The sequence below is a fragment of the Cuculus canorus genome, chromosome 2, assembly GCF_017976375.1.
Source record: "Cuculus canorus isolate bCucCan1 chromosome 2, bCucCan1.pri, whole genome shotgun sequence".
NCBI classification, from domain to species: domain Eukaryota; kingdom Metazoa; phylum Chordata; class Aves; order Cuculiformes; family Cuculidae; genus Cuculus; species Cuculus canorus.
The window spans coordinates 54,593,222-54,599,915 of NC_071402.1; the positions used below are offsets into that span (position 1 = coordinate 54,593,222).

General features: G+C 41.6%; 1 long non-coding RNA gene across 1 annotated transcript; it reads right to left on the reverse strand.

The window, feature by feature from the left end:
- Positions 1-303: 303 nt before the first annotated feature.
- On the reverse strand, positions 304-5,850 carry LOC128851431 (uncharacterized). Its single transcript, XR_008448812.1, has 3 exons — positions 5,710-5,850; positions 3,182-3,288; positions 304-1,095 (listed from the first exon to the last, which is right to left on the reverse strand). It is a non-coding gene; the product is annotated as an uncharacterized LOC128851431 (long non-coding RNA).
- Positions 5,851-6,694: the final 844 nt, after the last annotated feature.

Consider the following 6,694-nt stretch of genomic DNA (forward strand, 5'->3'; position numbering starts at 1 on the left):
GTTTAATATAAATAAGTCTTCATGAAACTTGGAAGAAAATCATGGGGGCGAATTCCTACCATGGAGTAAAAAGTATAGAAATACGAAGACAATTACATTTCTTTTCCAAGTTGCATGGAACGACAACCAGACTTTATTGTAATAGCAAGGCAAACAAGTTCTATTGACAACAACTTAATAAATATCCTCTTAAAAATAGTACAACTTTTAAAGAATTGATTAGCAATAATAAGAAAATCCCAGCCCTCTCTGTCTGTGTGTCAGAAATCTGGAGTGCATTTGAGAGGGAAAGTCTTTAAATATTGACTCAGATGATTTGTTTGTGTTGACATTCAAGGAGCCTGAAATACAGGTCCTGAATTGTCAAAGCTGATCTCCATAGCCTGTTCTTCTTCAGCATAAATGAAAACACAGAAAGAGGGGAAAATCCAGCTGCTTCCAGTGTCTTTGCTGTGTGATTCTTTTAAAAAGTACAGTTGAAAAATCTATGCTGAATTTCTTTAAGTTTTATACAAAAATTGCACAGAGAAAATGTAACCATGTCTTTGTGCATCTCATGCTCCTGGATGCCACAAGCTGCATAACAAAACTTTCATTGAGGCAGGAGTAACGTCTTCCTTTCACCTGACTTTTTTGGTCTCCTTAGACCAGGAGACCCAGCCTAACCCTTGTGTCTCCCAGCTCTGTGCCGTTAGGCAGAAGTGGCAGTGTTTGTGCACACTGAGCCCAAAACTGCTCCCCAGGGAGGCAGCAGTGCCCAGACCTTGTCACTACTCCCTTTATTCCTGTCCCTACTGATGTCCATGATGGACCGCTGCTGCACTCCAGTCAGCTGTCCAAAGACTGGGAATTTACTGCAGGTGCCCATTTACCATCATGTCACATCAGGAAAGGTATATATCTTTCCTCTTCAGGTCTGATTCTGACCCACCATGCTAACCTGGGTATTTGCATGACAATAAGCAGTTCTGCTCAGAAAACCGAGTCAACAAAAATCTGTGTAGAAAGCTGAGAAAGGAGGAGATTAACTGTAGGTTTGAAGGCTATGATGTGAAGAATATGGCTCTTTTCCTGCAAGGCTGGATGGAGAAACATCTGAGAAACACAGAAGGTAGAGGGAAACCATAAGGATTTTGAAAGTTTTGAGAAAGAGTTAAATGATCCCGGCACAGATACAGCAGATTACACGTATTATGGAATTCACAAGTCTTTTTTTATTTATTTATTTTAAAGGAGGAAACTGCTATTTTTTTTCAGCACATTCACTACTTTTGATACTAAACTGAAATTCCAAAACCTTGCAAGTTGTATGCCCTAGATAAATCAATTCCCGGTTATCTGTTTTCTTAGAAAATATTTTTTACAACATTAATAACTGCATAAGGGTCTTTTGTAAGTTTTGGAAAAATTAACTGACCAAGAAACGTTCAGGATTGCACTGTTACATAAATCCTTTGCCTTTGTACGCTAAATCAGCACAGCATCCGAAGGAGCTGTTACGTAAGTATTAGCAAGACAGCTGCAAGTTATACTTTCTTCATACTTTTCATATAAGCTCATTTGTTGTTCAGAGATCACTCAGACCCAAGCACTGACAAAAATCTTCCAAAATCTGCATTCAACCCAAGTCCAACAGTATTCTCTAACACAGTTATCTGAACAACCCAGCAAGTAGTTCCAAATGTCTCTTGTGAAATCCTTTTAAAAATAGAGTTTCCCGCAAACACATATTGCTGGCTGAGTATATGGAGTCTGACTGGGCTTTTAGTTTAACTGGAAATAATTCCAGCCCCATCTACTGAGTCATTTTAAATTTGCAGCAGATTGTCTATTTAGAGAAAATACACAAAAAATATATATACAGCACTTGTCACATGCATTTATGTAAACCCTAAGTTGTTGAGAGAAGAGGTGTTTTCTCCCTATATTCTTTTATAATAAAAAGGGCCCAAGTAGCAGTTAAAGTCTTAAAGCAATGTAAGGTCTTAATAAGCAGAAATAATGAATGAACAAAGTGCAAAAGTTCTGAGGCTCACTGAGCCAGAAGTCTTTTATGTGTCTTCAAACCTCCTCGGATGTTCATAGGAGGGTGACAGGAATCTTAGCGCATGTGTTCCTTTGCAATAATTTTTCCTACCCTTTTCTAATCACTTTAAGAACAGGATTCCAATAAAATTACATTACTATAAACTGTTGTAACAGAGACCTGCCAGTGTTCAACACTAAACAGCAAGAGGGACAGAATCACCATGCCTTTTCCAGAACTCACTCCAGAAATTTCAACTGGGACAAATTCCAGGTTTATATGAAGAAGTTCACATATATTCTCAGTGTGCATTTCTGATCTCTTATCTTTGAGAAGTACTTTAGAACACTGAAAGTGGTGGAGATACAAATAACACAGGTTTGGGACAGAACAAATGTGCTATCCGTTCACTGGGGAAGCATTATACATTACACATAGAGGAGTCAACAGGAAGGGCTAGATTGTGCCCCACAGGAGGGTTTTGCACTGCTCCCTTCATCAGCACAAAGCTGCCATAAGGATTTAACTGGGTACCTTAACTCTGCACTGCAGAGCTCATCTTACACCTTTGGGTGGTATATTTGGGTGGTACCTTACATCTCTGGGTTGTGTATTCCTGCTCCACTACCCTTACTGTCTGGAGATGGAGAGCATAGTACCAGATATCCACCACTAAAGCCATTCCTGGAAGTCAGAATAGCTTTTGGGAATGTCAGGCCACCTGCCAGAGACTGCATCCATATTGGTGCAGTGTCGGTGACCCAACGCTGGCAAGTGGCAAAAAGGTGGAGGAGCAGCTCCAAGGAGACACCTGTGGAGCTCCAATGAGACACCTTGCTGGACCAAGTTCTCCTGGCCACTGCTGAAGCTAATTAGATTGACTAACTTGTTTACCCTGCTCTAAGGAGTAGTTGGGTTAGCGAGACCCATCCTGATGTATTAGGAGGTCCTAGATACCCCCATAGAACAGGGCTTAGGTCTGAGTCGTTCTTGTATACTTGAGCAGTCCCACGTGCAGTTACACCTCATCATGTGGTGTTGAGGTGATGGCAGTATTTAATGATTCCTTTCTCTACCAGGTTGTGTTTCTGCTAGTTGGAATCTGCTTTGAAAACTAAAGCTTTCTGTAGCCCAGAGGGTGTTTATGGGACTTACCCTCAAGCTGTTGCAGGTGAGTTCTTGGTGCTCCTCCCATCCACAAGAGTGATGAGTCTCCAGCAGCAGAAATAAAAGTCCTGGGAAGGACGACCTACAGCTTGAAACTGAAATATGGCATTACAACCTCATTAATGAGAGCAGCTGGAAGATTCGACATGTGGCTGTTGAACAGCTCTCTAGCGAAGGAAGATCAGCATGTCGGGTTGGGTAAGTCCTTCAGTCACACATGAATAATAACAACTTCAAAACATTTTCTAAAAGTTAGAAGAAACTTATGCAGCATTTCATATCTCAATACATTATTGCAACTTAGTTAAGTACAGCTCTTCCTATTAATTCATACAAACTGTGTGGGACAATACCAAGAAAAGACTCATTTTTTTCTAACCTAGATATGTATTTCCTGAATTTCTTTGATTGCAGCTAGCTTTCCAGTCACGCTCTCACAGACTGGCTCTTGGACTCTTGTCCAAACTCTTTTACTCCCTGTATGCCTTCATATGATAAGGCAGCTGTCTATGGCACCGTTATGATAAAGGAGGTCAAAGGCTCAGTTTTCCTTCCTAAATCATAGGTATCCTGTGCTATTTGGAACTCCCAAGGGCAGCTATCACGCAGAGCTCACAGGCAATTCGTGTCCTGCAGCAGAACAAAGATCCTCCTTGAGGCCAGGCAGGATGTTCTTCGTTAGGGGCTCCATCTATACACATGGACATCTATTACCATTTGAGATATCCTAGGAAATCCAAGGTTTGTACAAGGCTGGAAGACATGGCACAGGGCGTCTGTGAAATATGTGACAGACAAATGTTTGTCCAGGTAATATACCCTGGCGACCTGAACTGGCACTAGATAAATATGTAATGGTGACCAAATGGTGACACAGATATCCTTGTTTAGGCAACTGAATCACATCCCTAATAAATGTAGTTGGGAATGCACATGACAGCAGTTCAATAATCCCATAGATTCATCCACTCCAAGGGCAGGTTCCTCAGGATGCATAGGGAGGATTCATAGACACTGGGTCTAGTGTCTGCACTAGAAGTAACTTGCTTAGCATCCAGTTGATGATCCAGAAGAGTAAATGTCTCCTGTGGGTCCTGTGTCATACACACAGTTTTGCATGCATGTCCCAAAGGCAAGGAGACATCTCAGTGGCTCATTTTTCAGCAACTGAATCCTACAGTTGCTCACCATTTGTTGTAATGCCTCCCTCACCACCAAACTCACACATAGACACTCACACTGTAGACACCTCATCATAAAAGCACAAACTGACATCTTCACTGCTAGCTCTGCTTGGGGACTGCCATGCTGTAACATTCCAGACTACAAGCTGTTCCTTTACCTTGTGTCTACCACCATGGGCCACTGATCTCAGCTTCTTCCCACACCTCTGCTGATATACAATCACTGAGTCATAGAAGCAAATCTCAGAACATACTAAGAAGAGATCCGTGGAGATCACCAAATCCAACTCCTGACTTCACACAAGGAAATCTAGATGTTAAATCATGTTTTTAAGAGCGTTGTCGAAATTCATCTCAAATGCCAACAAGCTCGAGGTCATGACCACTTTCCTGGGGCACTTGTTTCAGTGCTTGATCAACGCCTCAGTGAAAAACTTTCCCCTAATGTCCAATCTGAACTTCCCCTAATGGAGCTTTGAGCCATTCCCTTGCATCCAATCACCAGACACCAGAGAGAAGAGGTCAGCATCTCCTTCTTCAGTCCCCAAGATGAGGAAGTTGTGAACAGCAATGAGGTGACCCTTCAGTCTTCTGTTCTCTGAGCTGAACAAACTTTGTATACTCAACTCCTCCTCAAGTCCTCTAGTCCTTTCACCATCTTTATCGCTCTCCTTTGGTCACATTCTAACATTTTTATATCCTTCCTATGTTGTAGAGCACAAAACTGCACACAATACTCAAGATGAGGCTGTACCAATGCTGAGTATAGTGGGACAATCGCTTTTTTTTACCAGTTAGCTATACCGTGCCCAATGTACCCCAGGATATAGTTGGCCTTCTTGGCCTCCAGGGCACATTGTTGACTCACATTGAGCTTACCCAAAACTCATAAATCCTTTTCTGCAGGGGACACTCCAGCCTCTTGTCTCCCTATCTACACATACACTCAGGATTACACCATCCCAGGTGCAGATTACCCTCCCAGGTGCAGAATTACAAGTTAAAACTACTCCAGTTACAAGTAGCAACTAAAACACACGTCACTATTGAGAGAATAACAAACATGACTTCTCAATGCTGAGCAAACCTACCTCCAGAGAAAATGCCTATGGGCAAATTCCCATTTGCTATTTCGAGTTCTCTGCAACACGCAGGATCACAGTGACATACAGAAAAGATCCCTTAACTTTTTCTCCCACTCCCACCTCCTTAATGGTTTCCAGATATCTTCAAGAACCCGTTTAAGCCTCTCCAGCTGCTGAACTCCCAAGTTTTTTCTTCGTTATTGATTCAATTGAATCTCCCTGAAAATGGACAAAAGGTGGCGAATACCTGGTTCATCAGGTACAGGTTTCAGAGTGTTATCCTCTGCTGTGTAGAGAGAGTATCTTCAGATGGAGTCCTTCAAGTGTCATTAATTCTGTTTGCTCAGTGTGCCCATGGTATCACCTGATTTTTTATTTTTGTATGATTTCTAACGTATCTCATTATTACCTTGACACCTGGGGACTGTGATTTGCAGGAAGGGTTCTGTTCCAGGCCAGGCTGACTTATATCATAGTTCCAAGGCACGTTTGGCAGCAGCTAAGAGTGGCTGGTTATTTTTAGATTTTTTTTCTGTTCTTCTCTCAGTTTGGCTCTGTCCTATTTAAACTCTGTTTTCAAAAAATAGAGATCTTAGACCAGCAAAAGCTTCCGTTCTAATTTTGAGATATATTTTCACTGCTTGCAAAAAGAGTTTTCAAGTAGCTTGCTTCCACTTTGATGGTCCTAAAACTGTGGTATAATTATTTTGGACCCAAATCTGTATCTCTTTTCCTTGGTATGACAGTATCTCTCAGAATAAGGACAGAATTTCTATCTAAATCCTCTGTTTACAGGGGAATTTTTATTCACGTATACAGTAGTACCTATTTCTAACATCTGAATATGAACAGCATTTTGAGGGTTCTGCCCCTCAGTCTTTGCTGTTTATTTGTGTGCTTCCAGTTTTGCATTGCTGTAATTCACAAGGCCAAATTCAGTGACACCCCAATGCCTGGAAATGGCTGGGGTCACTTGCTGAGCTAAGGGAATCAGAGGGTGTAGAATTTGGCACCTCCAGTACCAGTACCAATAAACAGGGAAAAAAGCTGCATTCTTGGTATTTTCCCACCTGAACACACAGTGGCTATTGCTCTAAGCGGAGCTAATTTTGTTTGAAACTCATGGCTTTAAAAATTGAGAGGTGTGAAAAAAAGATAATTTGGAGGAAAAATGTACACTAGATTTTCCAAGGCAGCTGCCAAAATTGTCACACGTACATAGATGCAGGGGG